Below are 8,795 nucleotides of genomic sequence, written 5' to 3'. Positions count from 1 at the left end.
AAATGGAAGCACTCTGCTGTTCTGTATCTGTCTTATATAATATGGAACAACTCCTTTGTGGTAAATTTTTATCGATATCGTAAAATTTAACAAGTATATTCAGTTGGGAGGCATGATTCAAGTTTTACCTATAATTTATGTACATAGTTTTCAATTTGGTTTTGGAGGGCTTGATGGAATCTTAAAAGGGGAGATAATTTCATTATTAAGGAGAATTAACATTGTTTTGACTATAAATTTCAGTTTTTGGTTAACAATATAATTGTCATAATTATTTCACCACAATTTTAGTAAGTGAAGCTATACAATTCTCTTTTCTTGGTACTATTATTTTGAGATTCTTCCCATGATGTACTGACTTAACTAGATCATTTCTTTTATTAAGAGTAATTCTGCTTTTATTTATGGCTTCATTTTTACCACTAATTGATATAACAGTATAATTCTCACAGTACTACAAATATGTGAGAAAAGTGTATATGAATGTTAGTTTCATAGTTGATAAAATATTGATGAACCTGAACTTTAATAGATATATGTTTATTTAGATTTTCTATTTCTTCTTGAATGAACTTGATTAGTTTGTATATTTTAAGGAATATATCTATTTCATCTATCTTGTCAAAATTTTAGTCAAAGTATTTGTATTACTTCTTGTGTCCTTTAAATATCTGTGGAATCTGTAGAGTGATGTCACCTTTTTCATTGTTGATTTTAATAGCCTTTTTTCCCCCCACTAATTAGACTGGCTTGAGGTTAATATACTTTGTTGGTCTTAAAGAATCAGCTTTTACTTTCATTGATTTATCTCCTTTTCCTGTCTTCTGTTTGAGTTCTCCTCCCAATTTTGTTCTACTGTTGATATCCATTTCACTCTTAAATGTCTTTTAAATTTCACACTACTTAAAAAAAAATACTGCATCAGCACTGATTTTAATATATAGGAAATCTTATGTGTTTACCCATATAGTTATCAATTTCACTTTAATATATAGGAAATCTTATGTGTTTACCCATATAGTTATCAATTTCACTTTATTCCTTTAAACACTTATTTCCATCTGGTATAATTTTCTTTCTTCCTAAATGGAATCATTCAACTGTTTTAGGGATACTTTATGTCTGCTGGTAATGAATTTGTTCATAGTATTTAAAAACAAATCCTTATTTTTGCCTTGATTTAAAGAGGTGTTTGCACTGTGTATAGAATTCTAAGTTGACCAGTTTTTTTTTTCCTTTTTTTCTTTAAGAAGCCTGTCCACTGTTTTCTTAATTGCTTTGTTCAGATAAGAGGTCTGATTTCATCCTGATTTTTGTTTCTTTGTATGTAATGTGTCTTTTTTCCCTCTGGCTCTTTTAAAATTTTCTGTTTATCATCATTTTTGAGCAATTTGTTTATGATATGATTTGCCATTTTTTATGTTTCTTTTGCTTAAAGTGTCAAAGTTCTTGGATCTGGGGATTTATAGTTTCCATCAGATTTGGCGAAAAGTTGCCATTATTTCTTCAAACATGTTTTCTGTCCTGCCTTCTTTCTCTTCTTTAGAGTCTCTAATCTAGAGATTAGATTGTTCAAAGTTTTCTTCAGTTCACTGATGCTCTGCTCATTAAAAATTTTTTTCTTTGTTGTTTGTGTTTATTTTAGTTATTATTTCTTGCTTAGTCTTTAAGTTCACTAATCATCTACAGTGTCTAATATGTCATTAAATGCCATTCGCTGTGTTCTTTTTTTTCCTCTTACACTTTGAATTTTTTCATTTCTAGAAGTTTGATTTAGGACTTTAAAAAAATGCATTCCATGTCTCTAACTTAACTTTTTGAACATTTTGAGTATAGTTATAGGAATTGTTTTATGGTCATTTCTGCTGATTCTAACATCTGTGTCAATTATGAGCTGGCTTTGATTGCTTCATTTCTTTATTACAAGGGAGATAACTGCCTCTTTGTGAATTTTACTTCTTTTTGGGTACTGGATAATTTTGTATCTTTACAAATATTGTTTACCTTTTCTCTGAGGTATTGTTAAGTTGCTTTGAAATGGTTTAATCCTTTTAGGTCCTTTTTAAGATTTGATACAAATATAACAGTCTCCTGTTATATGGCTAAATAATGTTATTGAATTATTAATTGTAAATGGTTAAATATTCACCACTGAGGCAAGACCTTTCCATGTATATTATCCACTGCCTTATTAATCTTGGTTTTACAGTTTGGCTGATAGGAAAAGTCAGTGTTTCAGGCCCTATGTGAGTGTTAGGCACTGTTTTCTATAATCCATCTAAGTGTTTCCTTTCCTGGCCTCTAGTAATGTGTTCACAGACATAAGCTGATCAGTAATCCAGCAGGCTACAGCCCATGGTGTCACAAAGAGTCAGACACAACTTAGCTACTGAACAACAACAAATCGGGTGAACAGTTGTGGAAGCACAAAATTCTAGATTTCCCACTCTGTGAATCATTCTCTCTGATACTCTATCTTGAGAACTCTACCCACCTTGTTCTGTAGATTCTCTCAGCCCTTTCTCCTCAATTTAGTGAGACTGCTGGTCTGCCTGGGATCCCTCTCCCTGAGCTGAGGCCTTGAAACTCAGGTTATATGAAGTAATCATTAGGCTCACATCATTTGTTTCCTGTCTCTCAGAGATCAGTTTTTGCTCCATAATGTCCAGTGTGTTGCAAACTGTTGTATTATTTCCCTACCATTAAATTTAAAAAAAAAAAAAAATTTAAAGGTGTTCCAGAGGGTAACTCTGTTCCCTGTTACTCTGTTTTGGCCAGAACAGAAAATATGATTTATCTTTTCTTGCTTTGTCTCCACCAATTTGTCAATTAGTAGCTTCTCAAGGGTCACCAAAGACCATCAAGTATACACATCTCTGACTTACCATGGTTCGACTTTGTGATGGTGTGGAAGTAAAACACATTCAGTAGAAACTGTATTTCAAATTTTGAATTTTTATCTTTTCCCAGGCTAGTGATATGTGATATGATACTCTTTTATGATGCTGGGCAGCAAGAGTGAGTCGCAGCTTTGAGTCAGCCACACAATCATGAGTGTGAACAACTGCTATACTTAATGCCATTCTGTACCCATAAACCATTCTGTTTTTCACTTTCAGTATAATATTCAGTAAATTACGTAAGCTATTTAACTCTTTATTTAAAAGTAGGCTGTTATGTTAGATGATTCAGCCCAACTAAACTCCTTAGCATACAGCATTAGATGTTTTACAATTTTGGGGCAACATAGCTCTTCTTTTGCCATAGTCAATAATACTCCAATACACAAATTGCATATTAGATGTAATTCTTCAACCCGTGCTGCAACTTGTATCTTAAAATCTGTTTTTCATTGATTAATTTATTCAGCACACATTTGTTAAGTTCCCATTTTGTGTCAGACAGTTTGCTGTGTCCTCAAACTATTGCAATTAAAGATACAAACATTATGACTTCCTATAATAAAATTTTGGTTGTTCTTTGGCAGATGAAATAAATTTTGTCATGTGAATTATTTCAGAGATTTTGTTTAAGTTTCATCCTTGAAGTATATTCTTTCTAAGTAAGTTTTTAGTGGGGCAGGTTAAGATTGCAAATTGATACAGTTGAGTTAAATGTGTCAGCACAACCAGGATGACCTGATTGGCATGTCAGAAGCTTAAAGTATGAAGCAAAGGAATAAAAATTTATGTGACCATCATTCAATGAGAACTTGATTTAGTATAGTGTGCATTGCTTGTAGCTGGTATTATTATTCCCTGCTATATGAAGCACAGGCAGACTTATCTTCACTTAGGTCAAGGACAACATGCCACTTTCATTTAAAGAAGAAAAAATGATTGGCAAATTGCTTACAGTCAATGACCAGCTATGAAAACATCTGATATTCAAATATCTTTGAAAGCTCACTATCTCCCCACTTTGTTATATGGTGTATACTTTTTCCATATGAGGAGAGATGTACACCTGAAATTACACACACCCAATGTTATAGTTATCAACTGAAATGTAATAAATCCACATCATGTGGTCCAAGTAATGCTTCCAGAACTCCGTTCACTCAAATGAAAGAGATTACTTTATGATAGGAAAATCAACATCTTACATCCATCCTACTCTGGTCATGGAAGTCAATTATCAAGAGATACGGCTATTGAAAAGAAACCTGCTGAGATTGTTTAAAAATATCTCCAAAAGTCTGTTTCTGAAAAGTGATTATCGATGTAGAGTCCCATCTCTTTGCTCAATTGCCCCATTATTTGTTTCTTAAAGTATTAGGGAAAATGTTAATGTTGTATCTCAAAGGTAATTGTTACCATAATTTTGGTTCTTTATACCAACACATAACAAGAACATTTTTGATATCTTATTATCTAGCTAACTTTGTCAATATCAGGTTATTTTTGTACTATCTTCCTCTTTCAGTTTTCATTTTGATTTTCCTTTTTAAAATCAACATGGCATTATTAGTTATTTCTGTATATTCTTGGCTTCTGTGTGTCGATTTTCTTTCCTTTGACATCTATCAGATATTTGTATATAATTATGTTTCCACATAGTTGTCTGCTTTCCAAGTTTTCCAAAATTTAGTCATCCTTGTTTAATATTTCTTTACAAATCATTCCAAGCATACAACATTCCCTTCATCTTTTATGAACTTCAATTTTACCTAATTTTGCCCTTAATTTTCACTACGGAAACATGCGAAGTTTGTTCTTGCTGAAATATCAAGTTCATATTTTATTTGAATGCTTAAATGAAAGAACTTAACTGTGAAATTTTAGATTCATTTCTGGACTTGAAAAAAGAAACACAACCAAGATGCTGTGTTGTGTGAAGTTCAACCTTTATAGTATCAGAATAATAATGTGATAATCACAGACCAAAACTTTGTGAATTTTAGAAATTAAAGTGTTAAAAGATGAAATTCAGCTTTCAAATATCATGAGAGGCACAGATTCTTTCCTTCTCTGATAGCTCAGATGGAAAGAAGTTGCCTGAAATGCAGGAGACCAGGGTTTGATCCTGTCAGGAAGATTCCCTGGAGAAGGGAATGACAACCCACTCCAGTATTCTTGCCTGGAGAATTCCATGGACAGAGGATCCTGGCAGACTACAGTCCATGGGGTCGCAGAGAATTGGACACTACTAAGTAAGTAACACTTACTTTATAGGAAAATAGAAGGGGAAACAGTGGAAACAGTGTCAGACTTTATTTTGGGGGACTCCAAAATCACTGCAGATGGTGATTGCAGCCATGAAATTAAAAGACGCTTACTCCTTGGAAGGAAAGTTATGACCAACCTAGATAGCATATTCAAAAGCAGAGACATTACTTTGCCAACAAAGGTTCGTCTAGTCAAGGCTATGGTTTTTCCAGTGGTCATGTATGGATGTGAGAGTTGGACTGTGAAGAAAGCTGAGTGCCTAAGAATTGAAGCTTTTGAACTGTGGTGTTGGATAAGACTCTTGAGAGTCCCTTGGACTGCAAGGAGATCCAACCAGTCCATTCTGAAGGAGATCAGCCCGGGGATTTCTTTGGAAGGAATGATGCTAAAGCTGAAACTCCAGTACTTTGGCCACCTCATGTGAAGAGTTGACTCATTGGAAAAGACCCTGATGCTGGGAGGGATTGGGGGCAAGAGGAGAAGGGGATGACAGAGGATGAGATGGCTGGATGGCATCACTGACTCGATGGACATGAGTCTGAGTGATGGACAGGAGTTGGTGATGGACAGGGAGGCCTGGCATGCTGCAATTCATGGGGTCGCAAACAGTCGGACATGACTGAGCGACTGAACTGAACTGAACTGAACCAAGGTAAAAACTCATTTCTGATTTCTTAAAGAAGAAACATATTTTATCCTTTTAGAAATATAAGTCTGATACATGTTAGCTTTTCTCCATTTTCCTGGATCAGATTTTCAGTATGTCTTATCAGAAAAAAAAAAAAATTATCCTCATGGCCTCTCTTATGTCAAGCTTGTACCCCTCCACTTTCTACATTGATGTAGAATATACTCTTCTTTTCTTAAGTAACAGCTTTATTTTGATTATAATTCTCATACCATATAATTAGCCCATTTAAAGTGAACAATTCAATGGCTTTTAGTGTATTCATTTAGTTGTGCAGCTATCATAGCAATCAATTTTAAAACATTGTCATCATCCCTAAAAGAAGTATTGTACCTATTAGCAGCCACTCCCTATTACCCCCAACTCCCTCAGGCTTTGACAGCCACAAATCTTTTTGTCTGTAGATTTGCCCATTCTGAATAGTTCATATAAATGATTACATAGAATATGTGGTCTTTTGTGACTGGTTTATTTCACTTACCATGATCTTTTCAAGATTTATCCATGTTGTAGCATATATCAATACTTCATTTCTTTTTATTGCTAAATGGTATTCCATTGCATAGATATACAATATTTTACTTTTCTACTGTGAATAAGGTTACTATAAACATTTGCATATACTTTTTAATGTGGCATACATTTTTGTATCTCTTGTGTACATGCCCAGGAATGGAATTTCTGAGTCATACGGTAACTCCATGTTTAAGTTTTAGAGGAGTTGTGAGATTATTTCAAAGCAGCTGCACCATTTTACATTCCCAGTAGCAGTGTGTGAGGGTTCTAATTTCTTCACATCCTCACCAACACTTGTTATGTCTTTTTGATGATAGTCATGTAAGTCTGTGTGAAGTGGTGTCTTGTTGTTGTTTCAATTTGCATTTCTCTGATGGTTAATGACAGTAAACATTTTTTTCATGAGCTTATATTGTATATCTCCTTTGGAGAAATATTAATTCACATATTTTGCCCATTTATAATTATATTGCTTGTCTTATTAATCTATAAGAATTTTTTATATATTATAGATTACAGGCCCTTTATTATATATATATACTATATATATAATATAAATTATATAGCATATTTATATAATTTTATATAATATAAATTATATAGCATATATATAATATTATATATATATATGCTATGTATAATATTATATATATATATATATGCTTTGTAAATATTTCCTCCCATTCTGTAGATTGCTTTTTCATTTTCTTGATGTTTTTTGAAACATGAATCTTTTCTAAAAAAATGTTATAAAGTCCAATTTATTTATTTTTTCTTTTGTTGCTTGTGCTGTGATTTTTGTATCATATTTAAGAAGCTATTGCCTGATGTAACATCACAAAGATTTACCCCTATGTTTTCTTATAAGAGTTTAGCTCTTACATTTCCATTTTGAGTTAAATTTTTATGATATGAGAGTTGGGTCATACTTCATTCTTTTGAATATGAATATTCAGTCATGTCAGTCCATTTGTTGAAAAGATTCTGCTTTCCCCCATTGACTTATCTTAGCAGTGCTTTTGAAAATCAATTAACTGTATATATGAAGATTTAATTCTGGACTATGCATTATACTCCACTGATCTATATGTCTAGCCTTATGCCAGTACCAAACTTGCTTGATTATTATAGTTTTGTTTTATATTTTGAAGTATGAAAGTATGAGTTCTCCATCTTTTATCAACCTTTTCAAGATTGTTTTCCTATGCAGGGTCTCTTGACTGTCCATATAGTTTTAGGATCAGTGTGTCAAATTCTGCAAAACTAACTGGAATTTTGATGGGTATTGTGTTTAGGTAAAGATAAATTGGGGGAGTATTACTACCTTAACAATATGAAATCTTCTGACCCATGATGTCTTTTCATTTATTTAGTTTTTTAATTTCTTTCAACAATGTAATGTTATTTTCAGAGTATAAATTTTATGCTTCTTTTGTTATAGGTCTCTGCCTATGAGTAGAGGCTTTAAATGTTTTTTTTTTTTTTTTTAATAATTTTCACCAGTTATGATTATTTTGCTGGGGAATGGATTTACTTTTCATATCATCATTCCATAAGCACTAGTATGAGAATAATCTTGAGGTGGATTCTGATAATATCCATTTCTTCCTTGAATTATATTGCTTTCTCATTGCTGCTGCTGCTGCTAAGTCGCTTCAGTCATGTCCGACTCTGTGCGACCCCATAGACGGCAGCCCATCAGGCTCCACCATCCCTGGGATTCTCCAGGCAAGAACACTGGAGTGGGTTGCCATTTCCTTCTCCAATGCATGACAGTGAAAAGTGAAAGTGAAGTCGCTCAGTCGTGTCCGACTCTTCACGACCCCATGGACTGTGGCCTACCAGGCTCCTCCGTCCATGGGATTTTCCAGGCAAGAGTACTGGAGTGGGGTGCCATTGCCTTCTCCTCTCATTACTCTATACACAATTAATTACCATTTTCTAAATATGATGTGCCATCTGCCTTACAAACATTGTTTTTCATTTTTCCCATGATAATCTAGGCATAGAGAATGACTCACTATGTCCTGAAAACACCTGTATCTTTTAGTAGTTATACTTTAAAATGTATATTTTCACATAGCTCTTTCTTCTACTTCTGTCAAAGGGTTTTCAGTCTTTGAAAGGTCCCTCAAGTACCACCTTTTTTATGAATCCTTTTGCAGTTTCTGGAGGTGAAAGAAGTATTTCTATCATCTGCCTATATTAGCAATTTGAAATTCTTCCATAGCCCTTATCCCATTAAACTTTGCTTGAGAGTCATTTTATGTATACTTTTCTAATATACTATTCCATGAGCACTATGTAGGCAAGATTCTTACCTTTTTATTCATTTCCACAATACTTAGCCTAATTCCTTTATTATAATAGAATCTCAAAAATTTTTGCTGAATCCAAGTGAATAAGTGTTCTGTGTCAAAGTA

The sequence above is a fragment of the Bos grunniens genome, chromosome X (assembly GCF_055505025.1).
Source record: "Bos grunniens cultivar Pamir isolate PY7600 chromosome X, Bosgru_T2T1.0, whole genome shotgun sequence".
NCBI classification, from domain to species: Eukaryota; Metazoa; Chordata; class Mammalia; order Artiodactyla; family Bovidae; genus Bos; species Bos grunniens.
The sequence above is the reverse complement of the archived record's forward strand: the minus strand, read 5'-3'. Positions refer to the sequence as shown.